Source organism: Oratosquilla oratoria, chromosome 33, assembly GCF_046742065.1.
Source record: "Oratosquilla oratoria isolate Oo_2021 chromosome 33, ASM4674206v1, whole genome shotgun sequence".
Classification (NCBI taxonomy): domain Eukaryota; kingdom Metazoa; phylum Arthropoda; class Malacostraca; order Stomatopoda; family Squillidae; genus Oratosquilla; species Oratosquilla oratoria.
Genome location: NC_134809.1, coordinates 12,995,882 through 13,003,381, shown reverse-complemented (window position 1 = coordinate 13,003,381; position 7,500 = coordinate 12,995,882). Strand labels below are relative to the sequence as shown.

Below are 7,500 nucleotides of genomic sequence, written 5' to 3'. Positions count from 1 at the left end.
ATATATATATATATATATATATATTGCGCTGCAAATTGAAGCTTGCTCGTCCGGCACTCCTCTCCGATTCCCAGTAGTGACAGTTACCGTCCCAAGCAACCTTCTCAAGCGTCAGTGGCAGAGATGACGTCCTTGGCCTCAGCCACGCACTCCCTTGCTTAGGCTCTTCTCATTTCATGACTGAAAGCAACGGGGAATGAAGGAGGAGGAAGAAAACGAAGAGTAACGGGAGAACGAGAAATATTCTACACTCTTAGCCTTTGTGAAGAAGGCCCTCAGGGCTAGAGCGTTTCAGATCTTCTTTTATCTTCTCGTTTTCTTCTTCCATCTTCTATCTCTCTCTGTCAGTACGTCTAGCTGGCTGTCTGGTTCTCTCTCTCTCTCACTCTCTCTTTCTCTCTCTCACTCTCTCTCTCTTTATTTATCTCTCTCTTTCACACGTGCAAACATATTGTGTAGACAGAGCGGCCTCGCTGCTTGAGCGCAGGTCGGAGTGGAGTGGAGTGGGGTGGAGGTGGTGGAAAGCGGCAAGGCTGAATTCGGATTAAGGGAAGACTACAGCAGATGCCTTCCTTCAAACATTCCTCTTTAAGAAAGCACCGTCCTACTTTACTCGGGAGCGGCGGCGTTCGCGACGATAAGCCAAGTCAATTATATGCAGTGGCGGATCCAGGATCAAAGTTTTTTGGGGCCTAACCTGAACTTTGTGAATATAGATGACAATTTTCGGGAGCCATCCTGAATTTTGTAAATATAAATAACGCTTTTAAATATAGGCTACTCTCTAGCACGCATACGATTTTGAATATAAACTTAAGTATATGTTCTCATTTGATTTACTTTCTTTCAAAATATTGGTGAAAAGGAATACTTAAATTAATCTCACTGAGGCGTTTTATTAAATGTTGCGAGGGAAAAAATTCCGCCACTGTATTAATTCCTCCTGTCACGTACCGGTATACACGAGGCAGGTTTCTCGACCTCTGCAATAAAGTAATGAAAGAACAAATATGGGGGGGGGGGAGGGCTTAAAGCACCTCAGCCCCCTCCTGGATCAGCCGCCGATTATATGTACATGTGTGTTTGTATATTGCATATATGCATATATATATATATATATATATATATATATATATATATATATATATATACATATGTATGTTTGTATGTATATCTCATTTGTCCTTGGGGGTCTTCTAAAATGAACGAAATAACGAAATAGCCCAACTATGACAAAAATAAAATCATTAAATATGTAAGATTCAGATCAGTTCGTATAAGTGCTACTTCTGTGAATTTGCATGTATATACATATATATATATATATATATATATATATATGTGTGTGTGTGTGTGTGTGTGTGTGTGTGTGTGTGTGTGTAAATATGTGTATATCTACATGCATGCCTGTATGTATCTGTGCATGTATGTATGTATGTATGTGTATATTTAGGTATATGAATTTGTATGCATTTGTGTATATCGTATTACACATATGTTACTAGATCCACAAGAATGTTGGTTTGTTTTCTGCACAAAATACTCTTATATCTGCCCGGCCCCTCCGTCCCTCCTGTTCCCTACTTGTCGTTTAGGGACCGCCCCCTTAGTGCCGCTCCTCCTAATCATCCCTGACTCCCTAACTCTGCCCCCTTTTGGCACTCTAAGCTACGGAGCCTCACAACGCGTCACGGGGCGTCACGGGGCGTCACGGCTGCATGTCGCCGTAGGCCAGTCTACGCCGCGTATCAGCTGGTCCTCCTGGATTTACGCGCCTCTTTGCCCTCACTGGGTCACGCCTGACGCCCGGGCCCGCCCAAGGTGACGACGTGGGCGTGTGAAGGTCAGCCCGGAAAGAGCGAGTTCTCCCGTGGGCGCCGAGGTTCATGACTCCTCCACCAGTTGGCGCTGGTGTGTGGCGTTGCTATGGATACAAGCAAGCCGAAAGCGAGGGTTGTTTTGAATCTCTAGAATGTAATATATGAACTGTATTTCCTATAATTTCACTTGTCATCAAGGAAGGGACTCTCATATGAGAGCCGGCTACGACGGGCGGCCCGCCAGTGTAAGTTACACAGCCGAGGCTCTCTTGACAAAAGAGTCATGTTCTCAGATAAGCGCGATAACGGAGCTCAAGGGTACCTGCCTACTTTCCTTCTTGTTTTGAGCTGCTTTCCTTCCACGGAAAGCTGTCCCCGGCCTACGTCTGTTTCCTGCCACCCAGCACACAATTTTCATCTCCATTTCGCAAAGACCCACGACTGTCCTCGGCCCAAATCCGCGTGACAAAGTTCCGAGACGGTTGGTCAGGTAGTATGGCCGACCTTGATCGTCGTCGCCAGAAGCACTTACCTGGGAGACACGGGCGTGAGGATCCTAAGAATGGGCGTGTTAGCACTGCAACCGCGAAGGACAGAATGCTGCACACAACTGGTTCACAGACCTCTTTCCCTTCCCACACATGGCATCGACCAATCACAAGCCGCCACGTCACACTGCCACGCCCCTTTCCTGGCCGGCCCCACTTGGTCAGTTCATTTAATGCCGTGGCACTATTACGATTCACGCCCTGGCACCCTGTGCCAGACTAGGGAGATAGGGGGAACGGGTGTGTGTGGAGGGGGATGGGTCTAGGAGAAAGGGGGGCTAGAACCAGTCACACCAGGGATGAGGACTTGAGGTGTGGTGAAAGTAGGCGTGGTGTAGATGGTGGTAGTAGTCCTAGGGGTAGATAATATGTCAGTGGATATGGTACCTCTCAGGGCATCGCGCTATTTGTGGTGACGGTGGAAGACGCGGTAAAGGAGACGAAGTTCAAGTTATGTTTGGTTCATGCATATAGTTGGTCACAAGTAGTTTGTTTCTGTTCATGGTAGTAAATGACCTCTTGCTGGTGTGAAATTAACTGTCATGACAGTAGTAGGGATAACATTGAACCTGATTATATGATCCACTATTCTCTCTTTCTTTTGTTTTTTACAATTTTGGTAATGATACACACATCTAAAGTACTCTGAGGTTCCTGGATCTTATGATAGTATTTTCGTGTCACTTTCATCCATAGTATTCATGGTGAAAACAATGTGATAAGATTACTTATGATAGTAAGTACAGTATTATGGCCTCAGAAAGCAATAGAATGATTAAGTCATCAACAATGTACGTAGTTGTGGCCGGGTAAAGGTACTGTACAAATGGAAACAAATGGTACAATCTCTGTGTGATTATGTACATAGTGCTAAATGCTACGCAGATAGTAAAGATAAAAAGAATACGATAAACCAAACACAATTTGTTTCTCTCTCTTGGAAATTTCTCAAAAATTCGAAAATCTCCGTTGTCTGGAACGAAAAATTCCGAAATCCAAACACTCCGGATTTCAGAAGCTCATTCCAGTACCCTTGTGTATTTCCAAAAGACATTTCCGTTCCCAGTAATCGAGACTCTCGGATTTTAGAGGTTCCCAATAAGGAGGACAATCTGCCTACACTCGCATTACGCCAAGGGACAGTCGACCCCATCCCAAGTACCTTAGGTCCGTTTCAGAGCACCAATATCGATCTTAGCCCATGTGCTATGGAACTTGCTAAGATCTCTGTCTGTGTCTCTTTCCACCATCGCTGTTTTCGAACATTTCCTTCGCTACAATAGAACTCTAGGTTGTATCCTGCTTAACACCCGGGAGTTTTATTCAGTCAAAGAATGTTCCCCATAGCGAAGAGGTAGAGAGGAGGCATTATGGGTAATTGTTGAATGCAGGGTTTATCAAAAGAGCATCCTGTGGTTGGGGGACAAGAATACTTCCACCATGTCCCCTCCGTGTCGTGAGAGGTGACTAGACGGGGTGGAACGATGGGACTAGGTACCCTTTTTATTTGTATCTTCAACTCACGTGGTTGAGGCAAAATATGCTTCGACTTAACCACCTCATTTACAAGGGAGATTAAGTCCTTTGTATTTGTGTGGATGTATCAGTATCCTTGGCGATACAAGGAGAGAGTAAACAGTTGTCATTTGGATGACGTTGCAGGATCAATGTCGCCGTCGTTTGGAACAGCGGCGCACTGGTGCCAAACAATCGAAGAGTTCTGAAGCGTCTCGGCTTTCAGCTTATGCTTCGGTGGTGCAATAAGGTATTCACGACTTAAACATTAGTTCTGCTTGGTGCCAAGCAATTCTAACTCGTTGACGGAGACTTCCAGCACAGTAATCTATTCTGACTAGCCTACCGCTACGTGGGTTTATCTAGCCGAAGAAGAAAAAAAAACCTACACAGGGAAATGGATTGAACCAATCTCAATTAACTCTTTCGTCGCTATTCCTGACTTGTGTATTTTTTCGACTGGTGCATGGCGATTTTATTCAGCAGAATGGTGAGCCTCAGATCAAGGAAATGGGTTACAAGCTCTTTTTGAAATTATAACAAAAATTATTCTTATGCTTAGATGTTGCAGTATCTTATCATAGCCAGCAATAGATAACGGGTTTTCTGCATTGTTACAGTCATCACACAGATATTCTGTGATACCTTATGCCTTGCTGTTGTGATGATGATGATGATGACATGGTTTAACGTCACAAACTCCCAAAATCGAAAGGCTAGGACGTTGCCCCTTACAGAGGACTTGGTACCGTGGAATTTAATGAACCATGCCCTTGGTTCAACTTCGCCGGTGGCAGGATTCGAACCGCCATCCCCTCGACCTTCGCCGCAAGTAACGACGCCCTAACCCGCTCAGCCAGCGAGCAATATATCACCATTGTAGGCATTGTGATACTGTGATAGCTTATGTGTCCCTATTGCTGAATCAGCAATACGTCTGTCACCTTTAGGCATCGTTAAAGTGTGATGCCTTATGAATTGCTTTTGTATACCAACGACGTATCATTGTTTTAGATATCGTTGTGGATAAGATAAATAAAATCGTAAGGAGTACAGCAACAGAACTGAATATAGAACTAGATAGTTGATCATAAGTCTTAGCAAAATTTAGACACCCTCTTCGTAACCACAGTACGTCTAGTAAAAAAAAAAGAAGAAAAAAAAAAATTAGTCAATGTTTTTTATGGTCTTCCTATTTCAGTATAAAGTTGCATTCCAGGACCGAAGTAGTGTCATGGAGATCAATGTAATAGCTTTGCATTTAGCATTTTTTTGACAATAAGCGGCGCTTCTGTCTTCGGAGACACTATCGCAACGAAGAGAAGTTGTCGTGGAAGAAGTAAAAGAAATATTCAATTTGCATGGCAAAACGAAGGAGAGTAGAGATTAAAAATGACCAGCATTCTATTTCAAGTGGAAATTAGTCTCCAATCATTCATACAAAATGAAATCCTTAGGTGTCACTAAAATCCCCCAAATATGGACATCATAAGATCATACAAACAGTACTCCATAAGACGGGAGAAACAGCTTGGGAGATGAGAGTAACCGAAATTTGCTCAAAACCCTTCGTCGGCATTCTGCGGAGGCGAACAGGGTACTTTGGTGACAACCAGATTAAGGGAAAAACGTATAAACTGGTACGAAAGTATTCAGTGATCAATTCTCAGAGTTACTGTCCAATATTTGTTGTAGTTGAGCTCTTTGCATGGTCAAGCATTGAAACAATGTCTTATTGTCATCCGGTATTTCGAGGGTCGGCGGTGTGGCACAGTATCACAAGATAAGTAGATAAGAATAGTTAAAAGTTAAGTAAATAAATAAACGAACGAGTAAGTAACTAATTCAATAAGTATATATATGAACAAATAAAAAAAATAGCTAAGTAAATAGCTAAACAAATAAACAATTAAGCAAATTAACAAATAGATAAATATATAAGTAAATAAATAAATAATATGAATGTATAAGAAATGAATAAATTAGTTAATACAAAAGCACAGATAAATTAATTGATAAATGAATTAATTAATCACTCAATTATTAGGAATAATAAGAGTATCAGTAGGTGATGCCAACTGATAACTTTACATGTTTCATTCAATAGTGTCATAGAATGCCATAAAAGCGAGATGACACCAAAGAACATCGACACAGGTCAGTACACTTGAGACAGTGACTCAATGTGCTGAATGATACCGAAGTTTGGTGTTTATGGGCTGCTGTCAAGCGTCTTTGTCATGAGACTTTGAACGACGCCTTGTCAATTGTTTGCCATTGTTTGCTTAAATTATAACGAAGTTCGTAGTACTAAGGTGTGTGACGGTTGTAACGGGTTACCAGTGAGATCCCTAAGTCGTAACGGGTGCCTACGTTACAGTGGAGATAAACGCAAAAACAGCAACGGGTCTTCAAGGTCATGTAAATAACAACTAATGCAATGAATGTTTAATGTGTAAGATATCATAGTTGATAGTAATTGTAGCATTGATCCTGCATTAATGATAATATTTACAGACGGTGTTCGTAAGATAATCATCATAGTATTTGTGAGTTTCTTTGTTATGAGGGTACGGTGAAATGTATATTAATGATAAATAACTCTAGAATTATTTGTGTGGGGCAAAGTTATCTCATATCCCCGAACTAAATCAGTCTCTCATGCTGAGCCACTTCACACAACCAGTATCGACCGAAATCTTGAAAAAAAGAACATCAGATAAGAGCTACTAAGGACAGTTCACTGATATCTTGGTGACGGAAATGTCTTTCTATAATCTCAGATTTTACATTAAAGAAGTCAGAGTATATACGAAGAAAAAATATTTTTAGTAAATTGAACTATAAATTAAATATAGAGTGTATGTAATCATACTTGTAATCTCTTATAATATATTTCGTAAATCTTCACATTTAGGGCTCCGATGGTCAGTTGGCTAAACGTGAGAGGGTGAATTCCTAACCTAGTGGAGTTTTCAAACCAATGTCGGCGGTGTCGTTTCCCGGAATATACTGTTGTTGACACCCGAACTTCGCCTAATATGTATCGGGATAAATATCTCTCGTTGGTGAATAATTAACTCGAGCACACACACACACGCACACACACACACACACACACACACACACACACATACAAACACATTTATATCTATATCTACATACACCTATGTCTATAAAGAGAGAAATATAGATACACCTAAGTCTTTATCCAACACTTACCAACCACTACTCGTGCGGACGTTTGTGCCCAGGATATATACTCACTTTGAGAACTGGTGGTGTTTTATGTCTTGGACCAATTTCCAAAGTGGGTTTATATCCTGGGAACAAACGTGTGCACAAGTGGCGGTTGGCTAGTGCTGAATTAAGAGACCTATATATATAGATACAGGTATAGATACAGATATAAATACAGATACAAATATGGATATGAATGTAGTATAGATATATACACTCCACAATAAAAGTGGTATTTGTAAACAAAAATGCACTACAGCACTTGGAATTATATATTTCCTTAGTTCCGGCACATGTTGGGTTAGGCTCAGGTGTTTGCAACAGTAAAAGACAAAGGAATCGGAAAGTTGTACGAATTCTGTATTTATGACGTGCCA

The 7,500-nt window shown here is 41.4% G+C and overlaps 1 protein-coding gene across 2 annotated transcripts in view; it reads right to left on the bottom strand.

Moving 5' to 3' along the window:
* LOC143017763 (normal mucosa of esophagus-specific gene 1 protein-like) overlaps positions 1–7,500 on the bottom strand; it is a 554,471-nt gene that overhangs the window by 533,225 nt on the left and 13,746 nt on the right. Inside the window, exon 1 of one of the 2 annotated variants that reach the window (XM_076172631.1) lies at positions 2,353–2,489. The exons of the other annotated variant lie outside the window; for it this stretch is intronic. The gene's annotated coding sequence lies outside the window, so the exon portion shown is untranslated. Of the gene's footprint in view, positions 1–2,352; positions 2,490–7,500 lie in introns of those variants that run through there. 2 annotated transcript variants of the gene reach the window in all.